The following is a 17,313-nucleotide window of genomic DNA, read 5'->3' as shown; positions in this document are numbered from 1 at the left end:
ATTGTACCGCAGTCGTCTAGCGTCTAATCGATCAAACTTCACATAATTTAGCTCATCTGCATACTAATTCATTGTGCGCATGGCCTTAATAAGCAAGGGTTTTAAATTTGTTGTACAGTTGTGTAAAAAGATGTTTAATATTAACATTTTAAAAATTTTCACGGTAGCGTTCTCTATTTACGAAAACCGGACTTAATAAGTAAATAGTATCTATTAGGATTTTCCTACCTACTACCTGTACTATATCATGCACATGATTCTCTTTCTCTTATGCATCATAAATGGACATTGTTGATAAAAGATGGTCTATAAATGTGTCCAAAATCTAAAAACTCTCCAATTTACATTTTTTTTGCAAACCAGAAACAAATATTATAATAAAAGTATTAATTATTAGATACTATAAACGTAAATATTGTTATGCGCTTTTGTGTATGTCTGTACAAAATTGGAATACCAAGAGGTATCTGATCTCGAAATTATTAGCTATGCGGGCAATTATGAATCAGAAAGAGGTGGTCACTATTGCGTGCGAATATTTTAATTCTTTTTTAATACTTGTAAAAGCCATGAAATGGGTCACAATTATTTTTAATAATATATGTAGTTACATCTAGCTCCTGTATTGCTAAGAATATTACAACAGGAGCTATTAATTTTACTCAATCTAATAATAGTCACCGATGATGTTTCATGTTGCTGACTATTGGATACTCAGTATAGCTTCAGATAATTAAACAAACAAAGAACTTTGAATTGAAGAACAAATACTAATGTATCAAAGAGTTTAACGCTAGTTCTACATGCCTGTCCTGCTCCATTGATTTGGGAACTGGTAGTAAGAGCAATTTAAATTAATTTCTTTATGTAACTGTAACGGTAAATATTAACGTTCATAGTTATGATGACGTCATACCCTAAACAGTGCTAACGGAAGATCTAACGGGAAGTTGTATCTTTAGGTGTTGCTAAAGATATATAGATCTTAATCATTGGGGCCTTTGGGCCGGCCAGTGATGCTGGTCGAGAAAGGTCAGAAGAAAAGCAACTCCTCCATAATAGAAACATAGATTTTACTAACTTTTACAAAAAATAATTTAGAACGCAGCATCATCAGCGAAACAAAACAATTAATTACGCTCACATTTAAGGAAAATCTCAGCCCAAAAATGGTCGCAGAATAATTAAGTATGCATAGAAAGGGTTAGTGGGCAGATTCGGCACGCTCCCGGTATTAATAACTTGATCCATCACCAGTTGACGGGTTAAGATGAATCAATGTCATAGGGTTAGGGTATTCAAAGTTAAGTCATATGTTAAATTGTGGTATTAGTTTGTGATTGACGATTGTAGATAAGGATATAGATTTTAACTGAGCAGCGTTGAATTGAAGCACTTTCGTAATAAAATTCTAAACGTACACGAGAAGTATGTTCTACAAACTAAAGCCGACACCTCAACAAGAAAAATATTTTTTTGGTTTTTTTGTATTACAAATAAAAGCAAAATATAAACTATTACAGATGCAACGAATAGCGCCGTTGAGCGATCTCTTCCAGGCAACCCTAATGAAAACTTGTATTAAATATAAAATATTTAATTAAATAAAAAAGGACTAAAAGATAATCTTAAGTTTATTGCATCATGATCAAAATACAATAAAAAATAACAAGAAAAATGCATCAATTGCAAAAGTCAGGATTGTGCAGGATAGGATATGGATAAGAGGTGTTTATGTAGAAGAAGAAGCACAAATTTATGACGGTTATCCTAAATCACTTACCTAAAAAGGAAAAAGAGAGGAGATGAGACAATGACCCTTTAAGTTTCATGATACAATATAAACGTGCGATTAGAGACGTTGCGTCATATTTTTTGTAGATCTTTTCTATACCAAAACAATATTTGAAATCAAACCCTTATGGCATGACTTGGTGTAATATTCATCGGTGCTCCTCCCAAGATCTGGAACTGTAAATATATTTATAAATAACATTAAATTGTATATAAAATATCTTTGAGAACCCTCGAGATTTGACACTGATTTGATATCACAAAGGGTTAAGCCATTAATTACGATATTCGCTTCAGTTAGTCAAAAGAGGATAGGTCTCTAATATTTTTATTAGTAAAATGATTTCTCAAATATTTTTGGCATTATTAATTCACTATATCGCTAACGTACATACCCGGTTGAATACACTGATTCTATCCCCGAAGTTAAGGACCGTCGGGCGTGGTCAGTACTTGGATGGTTGTCCAGCTGGGAACACCGCGTGATATTGGTTTTTTGGAAGTGTATCGTAAAAATATTTTTCTATAAATTTGAAAAATCAGATGATATTATTTTATATCATACGCATGGTCACAATGCTAGAACTCGCCAGTGCATTGCCGGCTTTTAATAATTAGTACACCGAATGTGGAATGGTTTAGTAAATGCACCAAATTATTGTTTAGAAGCGCGGCTTACAAAATTAAACTAGCCATGACGATCGCCAACGTTCGAAAGGAGATAACCCAATTAGAAGAAAACACCGAAGATGCGTATTACCGCAACAGGCAATACACGTCGCTTATTAAATAATATTAGGCAACATACCTCGCAGACTTATTAAATAATCTTTATCAATCTTTAAAAACGCTCGCCACAATTTATTTGTCAGTTTTGTACAAATAAAATCTCGTAAAGTTGCTGGCAAAGATACACCACCCACATAGATTAATGACATTTCAGAGCAACAATGGGCTAAGTCGTTTTTGTGATCCCTTTTCGATTTAGCGTCAATTAAAAAGTTCCACAGCGCTGAAGGGTTAACTTTATTTGCGTATAATTGGTCTTGTTCACCCACTAGAAGACTATTTTGGGTGTACGATTACGATATCGTAATGAAAGTGTATTACAATTAATAAGAATATTGTATATACTAACGCCAATAATTATCATATTAAGTACATATCAAAGTTTTAGAACTGGTTCCAGGGACGGCATGGTCAGTATTCACTGTGGCAAGGACAAGCTTTTAATTCCAGTGAAGCCCTACTTTATTTTGGATTGATGTCATTGAAGTTGCTTGTTTAATAAGTAATGTAAGTTTTGAACGTAACAGCAAGATACACAGAATTGACTTATCGACTTATTAAAAGATATACAATATACTATCTCAAACACCCACACATACACTGATACATACACTAGACCTATATGTAGATAATATTTCATTAAAGTAGGCGGTCATGGCATTATTTTTCTTTTTATACATAAAGTTTTTATGTAAGCTAAATAAAATTAAAGAATCAGCAAATGTATTATTTAATCGTTTCTTGTAAACGGCTAAAAACTAAAAAATATTGTACTTTTTACCTGTTGTCTACCACACAAAAGACATCTTGTAATTGATTCAGTGCTCAAGGGCCCTCAATTGTATCCGAATACAAATTGAATTTTACTTTATTACATTTTCTGGTCCAAAAAATTATCTGGTGCCAAATTTTTAAATTAACGGTTTATTATATTTCTTCCAAAAATATTATCCACCCATATCATTCAAAGTGTAGATTTTTCTTTGAGCAATATTAGATTCGGGTGAAATAAATAATGAAGGACAATTATCTGAGTTTGCTACTAGCGTTTAACTTCCTTTTGTAGATCTTGTTTTGTTTAAAACATAATAAACAAGAAGTAAAATGCTTTTCTAAAATATAAAAAGTTTCCTTCGAGCCGGATTTGAACCAGCGACCTATGGATGACAGCTGAATACCTCTACAGTCCACCGCTCTACCAACTGAGCTATCGAAGGTACAGTTAAATGGTCCAAATTAACAATGAAGTTCCAAAACATAATTATGATTACGAAATTCTTTACATAATGCGATTACAGATTATTTGTTATGTCGCACACTTATGCCTGTACCGTATCACATATGTAATCAAGTTTGGTTACATAAATATTACGAATAATAATAAGTAGAATAAAAACTAAGTTTGTATTTACTCTCCGTGTAACTTTATTAAATGGGCTTAGTAGATTTCATTTTTAACCCAAATAATATGTCAATCAAGTAAATTACCTAGGAAATCTGTCTGTAGCGATTAAGGTTATCAGGTAAACAAAATGGCGTCTATCAGGATAATGAGAAGACGGGACTGAAATATTTCATTTCGAGTGAACCACTAAATTATCTGAAAGATCACCCTCACAATCACGGGAATCAGTTTCAAGGATTTAGTAGACTAGATGAGTCGTAGTTATCTATTTTATCGATTTCTTTCATATTCGGGATTATTTGCGTATTTGGTTGATAATATATTGAATTAAATTGGAATTTTAAAATAGCAGACTTTGATATTTGAATATTAATGGAATTAATACTAGAACTAATTATACTGAAAAGAAGGATAGTAAGTATTCCAACTGGAACCCACTCGTCATAATATCAGATCATAGTAGTAAGATACTCTTGGTACTTCCTACTACCTAGACAGTTCAGGTCTTATTAGAATAGCCCACCAGCTCACATGACCATAACATAACAGCAATATTTAAAAAAATGTGTATACCATACTAATATTATTAAGAGGAAAAACTTATTTTTTGTATAAATTTAAAAATACTGGACCGACTTGTAAGATTGGTATGATATTGGTATGGTATTGATATTAGAAGCCTAAGTGCGAAGCCGCAACATGGTATGGTTTTTATGGTAGAATTATTATTATTCTCTAAACCAGTAGGCCCAATCTAGCATTTAGAGAGACAAAGCGGAAATGCGTCGCGCCTGTCATGGACGCCGGAAGTCCTCTCGCCGTTTGATAAATAGTTGTTCTTCAACAGTTTTTCTCATGCAAATGAGGGGTTCGGATGACAGATCGCGTTTGTCACAATCCTGGATTTAATTTAGGATCGCAGCCGAGCGGATAATCTGTGGAACTGCTGATTGTTCGGCGAATCTTGATGGAATTTGGGGTTTTGATTATATTACGATTTGTTGTTTAATATGTTTAAAAATGGGATATTCGATTATGTGAAAAAAAATTGCAATGAAAAGAGGTTTGTCCACTTATTTCGTACTTTTGTTACCTCATCCCGTTTTAGAGGTTATCCAGAGCTTCAACAGCAAGTATATATTGTATAAACTGTTTAATGTACATAATATAAGTCGCGATGGAAATTATAATCACAAAAGATTCATATAAGAATTTGGATGTTTATTTAATTTCTAAGTTTAATGTAGAATTTATTTTAATCTTTTAGAAAGATTAATTTCGCTACACGTCAACGTTGAATTAGAATTAATGATAGTGTACTACTAATAAATACGGCTTCATAATTGGCAATGTTTCATAGTAAAACTATGCAATAGCGGACCCCGCATAAATCGCGAGTCACGGAGTTATTAACTATGCACATCTGCTGTTTTGCATTTACTGTTAACTAGTATAGACTAATTCCAGATACTTTCTACTGTTCAAAATAACAAAGACAGAAATAGGCCTTGATTTCTGTTTTTTTTTTAATAATTGAGCAACATGTGATCAGCCGATCTTTTCCTACACCATAAGAGCCATGGTTCCTTTAAAAATCCAGAAATAAATGTCGTAAATAATCCACTAAGACTGGTACAATCATAATATAAAAAGCGATCGAAATAATAACACTATTTCTCTAGATATGAACCTTACACATTTTAGGCACAGTGAGTGATTTTAAGATATATAAAATCGAGGATTTTTGAAAATCATCTGATTGTTTAACCTATACTACGCTATACAGTTAGCGACGTTACTAGTATTACTCTGATTATTTTTTGCCCACATACGGGCAACACCCTCAAGGTGTGGTCACTTAAAGGTCAGACGACAGATGTGCAGGGACCAGTAATGTTACCTAGGTATGCTCCAGTACACCTAGGTTTTGTCAGTTAATGACATTAGCAAAATTAATTAAAAACCTAATTAATCGTACGTAATAATGCTAGGAAATTTATGCATTCAAACCAAATGGTGACCCTTCCGAAGTCCTACCCCTAACTTGGAGTCAATCAGAGATCAACTTATATTTAATATTTATAATAATTATTAGGAAAAACTACTTTAGTGTTCTCATACACCAAATAAAATCTGAATATGTGTTTTGATAAATTTATCGCCAACGTCCATACCACGTTGAATACACCGGTTCTCGTCCGATCACCGAAGTTAAGCAACGTCGGGCGCGGTCAGTACTTGGATGGGTGACCGCCTGGGAACACCGCGTGATGTTGGCATTTTGTTTTTTTTTTCATTTCAAAGGTGTTTTCTGTAAATGTCAGATACACCATATTGCTTACTGTAACGGTTGACCTGCGATGTATTTGCACTGGTTACGCACGAGTAGAAGACAGTTAAACTTTTTCTCATTGCACCTGGATTATTTTACGCGTGCCATTGGTTTACTGAATTATAAATAGTATTAGAATAATTTGGCACATGAAAAAAATGCACAAATAAATTACTTAGTTCGTTTTAAGTGAGTATCATATTTTTTAAATAAAATAATAAATGCCACGCGTTTAAGAAAAAACGTGTTTGACTGTACCAGGTGCATTTATGGTCAACAGACCGAAGACAGGAAGGGTGACCTGTGACTCATCTAACACGTGCTCTATTTTTTATTGTGTCTATTGCATTTTTCCTTTATTACTCATTAATTTAATTCCGCAAACAAAAACTTCAGTTCAGTTCGTCAACCGTTATGCGTTATGTAATTATTTGTCACGTATATGTAAACGTTTTGAAATATATGTATTGAATGAAGATTCTGAGGCGTAATAACCAATAATAGTTAATTTATTAGAGAGAATCTAATAATTTGGAGTACATATTTATTTTAATGCGTCTCTAGTCCCCATATAATATTATTAATGTACGTAACTTTGAAAACATATTATTTGTCTATCTTTAGTACAGCATACGTGTATCTAGCCATCTAGTCTAATGATGAAAAAACTTAACATGGTAGAAAACATGAATGATGGATGACAAACCACTCGGTATTTGGTTTTCTTGAAGTATCGAGGCGTTTAGCTACGAAACTTGGTCCACGAAACCCCAAGCATTCTCCTACAGCAGCACATTTCCGGAGCATCTATTTTCTGACTTTCCACATCTCGCAAGGTTTCAGCTGCCTACAGAAATATGGGAAATATAAGTGTCTTCACGAACCTGGTCTTCATGGCTTTTGTTATATTCCTGTTTCTCCATGATTTTTGCATCTTATCCATCGCCGTTCTTGTGATGCCCATACATCGTTTGACCTCACGATTTATAGATAGTAGATACGATAAATTAGTCATCAGGTAAGGTACGAACTACTGCCGAGTACTAACTAGATTTTTAACAAAAAAGAAATATCAATTTCAATTAGTAATGACCGCGATATTAGATAATTCTACCAAATCTTTATTTATCTATTCCGTGATATGGTCAAAAGGATAAACGTGCCTTTAATTATAAAATATAATTATAATTATTAACATTAACAATCTGTATGAGAATCTCAAACCCCCTTTAATTTCTCTTCTAAAATTAGTAAATAGCCATTGCCCGAATAGCGTCCGGCGATTCCTTGCTTAATTAAGTGTAATTCAGACTATGATCGTATTCAAATCCGGTCGCAAATCAAAATGCCCGTATCTTCTATGGGAAACTGGAGCGTCCAGTGAATAGATGATGATTATTTGGGGTCATTTGTGTAGGACAAAAGAGTATTTGACTGCGCACCCTTTCATTGACGAATTGTGATGGAATGGAGCCTCAATTTTAAATAATAAATGTTTGGGATTGACAGTGTTATGAATATTTTTTAGTGAAAGGCTTTTTTTAATTGTGTACAAATTAAATCTGTAGATATAATGTCTAGGTAATATAACTAAGCTAAAAAATAATAAAATATAAGATTATAATTAAAAGTAACCCAATTTTTATTTCTTTAAAAATATTTAAACATTAGCTTTATTAGCATAGCTTCAATTAAATTAACTATTCATACAAAAAAAATTCGCTTGACGCTGATAACAATATAATTAAGGGCATAATAATCTTTTATAAGTTTGCTTGTAAAAAAATTAATGTGCTACTCCACAGATTTTTAAACAAAAATTCCTAAAACTCATTGGTCCGGTTAAATTGAGTGAATTTTTTCCATCTTGCAATTGATAGCCAGTAATTAAGGGCAACCTATGAATATTTATCACGTGGTTTTGACCACGCATTCTCCACTCCACTTTAGGGAACACTTAGTCGAGATGATGATGAGATTATATTTATAAGTTTACTTAGTTTGAATTCATAATAATAAGTCATGTCTGATTTTGTAAAAATATGTACTAACTGTCTGACACATTACCGTGATTGCTTTATTTCTTTTAGGCAATTGTATTAATCAGTTTTACAGTGATCGAAATCTATACGCAAGCAGTAATTGTTTTACCAGCAAATCTAGGGCCACAAAAGCTATGTGTAACATGTCACTTATAAGTTTACTTATTTTTAATAGGCATAACTTATTATTAATAATAATAATAAGTTATGCCTTGATTTAAAAATCTGTACAAACTACATTAGTGACGTGCCGTGATTGCTTTATTAGTTTATAAGGCAAGTTGTATTTATCAGTTTTACAATGATCAAAATCTATAAATAGTATTTTAACGATTCAATCCAAATCATAAACACCAGTAGCGCTAAGTGACAATAACAAATCTATATAAGTCCTGACCTTAGATTTCATAGATCTAATTAATCAGTCTTTATAAGTAATCATCATATTATGCCTGATACATATCGTAAAGTAAGTCTCAGATCTGGCGTTATACGTAGTATTTAGTAAATAGTTCCTCCAATTTTTGTTTTGTTTTGTCGAGCTTAGCTCAGCCAGTTCCTCCAATGTAAAGGCAGGTTCCTCGATTAGTCTAACCACTGACTGCGCCGAAGGCTCACGAGGCTAAAATCAAGATGATTTATCTATATTTAGCCCGGATAACTTTGTTAGGGCGTTTTAGGATACGATGTCATCGCAGTGGTTGTAGATGTACATTATAAATGTCGCTACAGTAGCTTTCAATATACAGTTTATGAAATGAACTGTCACAGTTTAATAAAATAAATGACGGAACTCCTGATATCAGTAAATCTATTAACAAACATTACAATAGGGTTACCATTTATAATAAATAGCAAGGATTAATAAACCCAGGTTCCCTCAGATCGTAAACTTTTTACGAGCCATGCGTCGCGCATTCGTAAAAATTCGGAAGTGCCAGGAGCGTGACGTCATTATCCTAGTGACGTTTATTGGACGTCTGCACTGTTCATTTTAAGAGTTTATCGATAGACATAATTTACGCAACAATAAGTTTTTTGATAATAAACATAGTTTTAATGATAAATATATATTATATCCATCCATCGTAATATGAAAAGCATACTTTATACCTTTATACATTTACCATACCAAAGCTTCCAAAATTGTTTTGGCCCGGTGTTAAATAAATTAAAAGTTTTGTAAAAGCTAAGTGTTATTTACTATGGCTAAATAGAGATCTAAACATAAATTCATAATAAACACATACAAAAACATTTAAAACAAATAAATGCTGCAAACATTCTCTAGTTTTTATTATACATATTTGAATCATTTACGTAATATAACAAGAATTAAATAATTGACAATTAAGTAATTAAACGACAAAGTAATACGTACGACAAGACAGTATGATTCAGAATGGACGAGATAATTAGTTATCAACTTTTTAAAATAATTATGCTAAAATAAAATCAAATTCTACAGTAAAAAACCAATTACATAACTCTTCCTATGTACATGTATGTAAAACACAAACTCATCTCCAATTACATCCACCCTAAGCGATTTCAACCACACGTTCATATCTCGCAATAAATGTCGGGACAGACGATCGCCGCCGAGTATTTATAGTCCGGTTTATGATTATGTCCCCGTGTTGATTGAATGGTCCGAATCATGGTCACCCTACATTAATCGCGACTACTGTTAATGATGATTGTAAAAGTATAGGAGAATAATGTTATTGATATATCCTATGTACACAAGTATGTATAGGTTATCGCATTAAGTCTACTAAATATTATCTGTAATCTATAACTTATTGTTTGAAGTCCCATGAATATAGGAAACAGGTTCAAATATCTGTTTTGCACCATAGTGCACATTTAACACTCGCTTGTACGAAAAAAAACGGCATGGCTTAGACCCAAAATTGATGCCAATTCTGAAAAAGATGTTGAAATACAGTAGAGGCCAGTAGCTATTACAAATTTTGTGTCTGTGACTATATCGTAGCAAGGTAAGTAAGAAAGAAGTTCGAATAAGCCGAATTATCGGCAATCGCGCCTGAATCCGGACAGTTATGTGTTAGACTTCTCTATGGCAAAATGAGTCATACATTTTAATAGATGATAAAACCTCGATTGTTAATTATAAGACAAAGATTGTAAATAAAAAATAGCTCGAATTTCAAAAGTTAATTTTGAATTTTGAACTCACATGTATTCACGAACCACACTCAAAATATTATTCCACATGCAATAACTTATATCGTACCTAATGTATGCTTCCGCGAAGTAATACTGAGATACAGTATTTTTGCGCAAAGAAAATGCTGACTAAGAAATACAACTTAAACAAATGTGCTAAAAAGACAAACGTTTTGTTCCCTAAGGACACATGGTAATGGTGGCCCTTACTACTGTCATTCAACATCGTCAAACGTCTGAAAACGTAAGCATTTTTGTTTCTTGTTCTTTTGAGGAGCGCGAGAAAAGTAACTTTGAACAAGATAATATGAATAATATTTATCGTATCAGTTTAACGATACGACAATGCTAACATATGCGAGCCCTCTGGCATTGAGTGTTCATGGGCGGCGGTATCACTTAACATCAGGTGAGCCTCCTGCCCGTTTGCCCCCTGTTCTATAAAAAAATATTTAAATATATGTTATAGACATTAGCAAATAATGGGTAAACTTAACTCATACTTATATTCCATTCAATTAAAATTATTAAGTACGTAAATATTGTGTACAAATAATAAACTTACGGGGAGCAGTATTATATCACTGTTACACAAAAAGGTTTTCGAACTAAGCTGACTTTTTCAAATACATTAATAATTTATTTTCAAACAATCACACGTGCAATTAAGAACCTCTTCCTTCGGTTTGTATCAAGTTGCTTGGTATATCAATTTCAGAATTTACTGTTAACTATACTACTGTAATAGTTTTTTTTTTCTAGAAAGTATAGTAGTGGATTGTAACGTCTAGTTCTTAGCTAGACTCGTCTCTTAGGAATATTTACAGAACAAACTTCATACATCTCGCCAGTTTATGCGACATGGAATCTGTTTTACTTCCAACTTCGCATTTGGATAAATATGAACTAGCTGTGACATTTAGCAAGAAGTTTTAAATTAATGTGTTTACCTTGTAGTTTATGTAATAACAGAGCTAGCTTAAAATATTGCCTATATTTACACTGTTTTTTACTGTTGACTTTCTTTCTTTCTTTTTTCTTACTTTCCTTTTATATTTCACAAAGAACTTCCAGTATTGCAGTTGTATTTAAATTGTCCAGACATGGAAACGGAGAGACTTAGGAGAATTGAGATGACAGTACAATACGTATATAGTATATAAAATACGTACCTACTGTTTCTTAGTAAGTTACGCTCTTAACATTTTCAACCTAGACTCATCGCGATTCGCTTTAAGGTATAGCTTATAGTAATTATAACCAACTAAATCCTCAATTAATCAGCGTACTAATCCGAAACTAATTAAAACACACGCTCAGCCCATGGCCTCCTGCGGGACATAAGCCCTATCAAAATAATTATTCGGAAGACATCGGAGATTATGTCTAACCCTACCAACCCTTGACTTGTGCTAATTGGCAAGTTAATTATGTGAAAATAAATGAAGAAGCAATTGTGAATTATAATTTGAAAACTTTTTAGAATTATTTGCTGTTAAGTGTACATATAAAATAATTTTCTTATATTAATAACTAGCTGACCCGGCGAAATTCGTTCCGTCTAATAGTCTAATATTATCGTGTTAAGAAAAACTGAAATTAGTAACTTAAATTAACGGTTTTTAACGGTGTTTAATTAACAGTAATACAACTTTTTTTGCAAATACAGAAATGTTTTATTTCATGCAATTGCAAAAGTAAAATGTCTGCTTTACACTAGGCCTCTTCTCACTAGCGCTTATAATTCGCGATATGTGTTAAGGCACTTTTTGATAAACAACATCTTTTTATGTAGGGAAGAATCTAATATAAAATAGATAACTAATGTCAGTCCAGCCGATCTTGAGTTAGTACCTAATACGACTTTGTTTTGCATGTATTTTGCTATTTTTATGGTGAGGTTGTCTGATATCAGACAGTGGCAGTATATCTGCATCCCAATAACCAAACCCCACGAAGATAATCCAGTAGTGGAATAAATAAATAAAATAATTTTTTTGGCGACGGATAGAATGCAATCCGTTCGTTGATTGATAATCAATATAAACCAAATAAAGCAAATAAAACCGTACAAATAATATTAAAATATACATGTCAATGTTCAAAACCTAAGAAATAGCTTTTTAATTATTTTAAAAACTGGTGTAAGTTAAAATCTTAAGAGATTGGCACCGTTGAACTATCATTTTCATACAAAGGTCTATCCATACACCGATCCGACTTGCCATGGATAGCTTGTATCGACAGATGGCTATTGGCAGACTTTTATCAATATTTGGATTAATATATCTATCTCTGATGGTGAAACATGGATTGAGATAGCCGTTAGCTATTTTTCTACATTCGATTATTTATTACATTTCTCGCCTATGTCAAAACAATTCAATTCCTTTCAAAACTAACCGCACTTGAAATCCGGGTTGGATTGAAAAGGCAAACCCTTTGTACCCGAATTCACATTGCTTTTGACGCCTCAACACCCCTTTGACACTTCACATTGGTACCAGAGGCATTGATATTGTTGATTTTAAACATATATGGGAATACTTTTTAAAGATTCTATAGAATTTCATAAACTGTTAAGAATAAATTGTAAAAAGTTTTCCTCTCCAACTCATAGTGGCAAACAGGTTAAATTTCAGATAAAAATTAAGAAATGTTCCTAATAATGTCATAGCCTTTTAACGTTACGATTACCTTAATAATGCGATCATATTTATTCAATTTTTTCTTTCAATTGATAGAAAAACTAAATTATTGTCGAACTATATACAATTGCAAGTACATTTTTTTATATTTTTAAACTGCCTCTCCGTCTTATGGTTCAAATCATACCAACCCATCATAAATTTGTTTCACCTGTAACTGAAACCAGAAACTTTGTGCTGTTTATCTTTTAGGCTTTGTGTGCTAACAAAAAAAATATAACCTTTTATTAAATCAAATATAAAAATGTTGTTGGTGTACACAATATACAGGAATATTTAGATAAAGTAGAGTGCACTCTAGGATTCCCTGTATTGTAGCCAGTCTCTTCCTTTTCACATGTAAACATTATTTCACTTAATTATTTCTGCATAACACATTTATATTTAAACTATTTTCGTACAATAAGAATAATTTCTGTATCAGTATAGAACAGGTTATCAAGATATTGTTTAAGATTTTTACTAAATTATATAATGTCATTTTTGAAATATTTGAAATGATAATATGATGTTTTTAATGAAGTGGTTAAAAATGAAAGAGCCTCGGAAGTAGTAAAAGCATTGGGCGAAGAAAGTGCGCTTTTTGGGTTGCTTTGTATATAGGTTTGTAACTGTGTGTTACGATTGTGTTAAAAATTTGTATTCCTGGTTTGGCTAGGTTGTGTAGTTAAAAAACCTTCTTTATAAGTTATCACTGTATTAGACACAGAAATCAACTGCTAATGGAACCTCAAAAACATCTAACGATAAAACTTTTATAATTCAAAGATTCTCCATACTCAAGGACCATACTTGACTTAGCCCTCATACGTCTTCGTCAATGCTGGCTTTTGAAATTGTATGCAAATTTCGTTGTCACATCCTCGCACTTGAGATTTGATTTAGGATATGGGTTTTTTGTTTCACAAGTACCATGATTTTGGACCTTTAGAATTTCTCTCGTGTGAATATTTAACATCAAAAGCACATAAATATTATTTCAATATGTTATATTTAATTTTTCGTTATATTGTGTATTAAATTCTGACGTTAAAGAGGTGCTCAGATTCTTTAAGCAGAAGCATTTTTACATATACACTAGCGGATCCGACAGACGTTGTCCTGTCTACACGTCTTTAATTTCAAAATCTCAATTTTTAATAAGCCATTTTGATGAAAATTATTATTCAAATGTTATGACAATATCTAACGATCCAGCACATAGTCACACACGATATAACACAATGATAACAAAACTTTTTTTAAATTTCGGGACAGACTAAAATTAAAATTCGATTATTATTTAAAATTTGACACTGCGATGGTAGCGCCGTCTGTCGGATCCAATGTAAAACATTCCAAAATTAACAACAACTAATAAATTGAAAATTAATTAAAAAAACATTGTCCAGCGGACAAAATTGTGAATCCAGATCTCCTTGAACACACACAAAAAATTTCGTCTAAATCGGTCCAGTCGTTTAGGAGGAGTTCAGTCACATACACACGCACACAAGAAATATATATATTAAGACTAGCGGATCCGACAGACGTTGTCCTGTCTATACGTCTTTAATTTGAAAATTTCAAACTTTTTTTAATAAGCTAAAACATTCTGGACCATTTTGATGAAAATTATTATTCAAATGTTATGACAATATCTAACGATCCAGCACATGGTCTACAATAACACAATGATAACAAAACTTTTTTTTAATTTGATCGCAGCGCTAACTGTCGGGACAGACTAAAATTAAAATTCGAATATTATTTAAAATTTGACAGTGCGATGGTAGCGTCGTCTGTCGGATCCAATGTAAAACATTCCAAAATCAACAACTACTAATTAATTAAAAAAAAAAACATTTAATTGTGAATCTAAACCATTCTCGAATCTCCACGAACACACACAAAAAATTTCATCAAAATTGGTCCAGTCGTTTAGGAGGAGTTCAGTCACATACACAGGCACACAAGAAATATATATATTAAGATTAACCAATGCCAGTAAAACATATACTGTACTTTAAATTATAGGTTTCACACGAATTGACAAATAATCTTTATGTTAGAATATTTGGTAAATTTTATAACAATTTCTTCTTTTGTTACGCCGGTAAACATCTATATCAAGACCGAAACTTAGAAAGAAACATTATAATAAATAAATAAAATACCAAAATTACTTAGAAAAAAGTTTTAATTATTTTCCTAGCATTGTTGATTTTAAATCCAAACAAAACCTGCAAAGAATTGTTTTGAATACAAAAATGTAGTGATTGCTCCATTTAACGTTTTAACCATTTGAGTTTAATAAAGTTGATTGACGCGTTTCTTAACATTTACCATCTTCATTCGATTATATAAAGTGCCCGCATACTTAATCGCACTCTATATCTTGAAAATTAATTAAGTGAATATGTAGAAAATACGGAGTTAAACAAAATTTTAAATACTTTATCTCAATATTAATATCATAGTAACATTTCAAAGAGAAATTCAATAAAGAAAATAGTCAATAATACCAAATATTACGCGCAACACTGCTATATTTGTTATTATAACGTAATACAATAGAAAGACACATTTCTTGAAGTATTTTTCTTTCATTTCATCTGTTATCTATGTATCAAGAGAATATGGTGTCTTGTTTTTGGAACGAATTGTATTTGTATCTGTATTAATCTGCTTCTGTTTACTTAATTGTACGTAATACGTTTAATTAATTGCGTTATGAAGCCATAACGTACATATGTTGACATTAATTTTTGAATAGCTCTTTACCTGATTTTCTATTATTAACATAACTTTTACACATTTAAAGAAAAAACTTTGCAACGGATTGAAGCTATGTATATATTATATTATGTAAAATAATTATTAATTTATTTTTTATAATCTATAATAAATAAGTAGCTTCAATTCGTTGAAAAACTGTTTTCCTTTACCTAATTATTAAAACCTGAAATCATTTAATATTGATTTTGTAAATAGTAATGTTATAAAAATATTCTTGCCATGGTCATATCAAAACACAACGATTGTCAATTTTACATTGCATTGTTGAGTTTATTCAATTTGTAACATAAAGACTTAGCATGAAATTTTAAAGGGTTCGAGAGTACAACACCAAATATATCTTAGGGTCTAAACCCTATCGACGTTTTGTCAATATAAAACGCACAATGGCATCGACATTAATTTGACATACCATTAAAAATATTGCTTTTAAAATCATCAAGGAACGCATTCATGTAGAAGATATTACTTCGACTGCCGGGTGTCAGAATTTTTGTCAAACGTCGGCATAAAATAGCAATTTATGATCGAACGCTTGCAGACAACCCTAATGAATTAATTTAAAATAATAATTTGAAGAAATTTGCATAAGAGACGTTTATTGATCGATATGTCGTAAAATGTGATGAAAATAAAAAAGTTAATGACGCTCGCATTAGTTGGGAGTTTGGCGCTGATGACACGCGTTTTCATTGAAAAATATGTTAATGACAGTAAACATTAATTTGTAACGGTTGATTTGTTAATAGGTGATTTGCATAATCACGGTCTACAATAGAAAAGTGACAAGTTAACGACTAATGATGAAAGGAATGACGTTTACGCTTTCTGTGATGTATTGGCGATAAAAAATAACCTCGCATCTGCGGTTTAAAATTCAAATCGCTGTTATCAACAATTAAACGTCTAATAAAATTTTATTATCGTTCCCACGGGCTTCAACGGGTTGGTTTTAAACTTTTTCAAAGTCTCGTCAAAATTTGTTATGGTTGGTGCGACAAAGCGACTACTTGCATTGCATCAAGCAAGAGTGACAGTTGAAGTGTGTGTATAATTGAAACTCGTGCGAATTTCATATCGTTCAATGCAAAGCGAGACGAATCCATTAAGTTAATTAAACGCATGCTTGGTCTAGATGACAGTTTAAAGAACTAGCCATTGTTAAATCCTTAAAACGGAAGTTAATATAACGTTCTAAGTTATGGTTTACATAATAAGGAACAGAAAGTAAAGACATATAAAAAGTAGAAAAATAGTTATGGTTTCGTCGTT

At 31.9% G+C, this 17,313-nt stretch overlaps 2 non-coding genes across 2 annotated transcripts; one reads left to right on the top strand and one right to left on the bottom strand.

Moving 5' to 3' along the window:
* Positions 1–3,712: 3,712 nt before the first annotated feature.
* Trnay-gua lies at positions 3,713–3,800 on the bottom strand. The gene is given in 2 exon segments: positions 3,713–3,748; positions 3,764–3,800. It is a non-coding gene; the product is annotated as a tRNA-Tyr (tRNA).
* A 2,348-nt stretch (positions 3,801–6,148) lies between these two features.
* On the top strand, positions 6,149–6,267 carry LOC123689317. Its single transcript, XR_006750320.1, has one exon. It is a non-coding gene; the product is annotated as a 5S ribosomal RNA (ribosomal RNA).
* Positions 6,268–17,313: the final 11,046 nt, after the last annotated feature.

This window comes from Pieris rapae, chromosome 6, assembly GCF_905147795.1.
Source record: "Pieris rapae chromosome 6, ilPieRapa1.1, whole genome shotgun sequence".
NCBI classification, from domain to species: Eukaryota; Metazoa; Arthropoda; class Insecta; order Lepidoptera; family Pieridae; genus Pieris; species Pieris rapae.
This window is presented reverse-complemented; position numbering and strand designations above follow the sequence as displayed.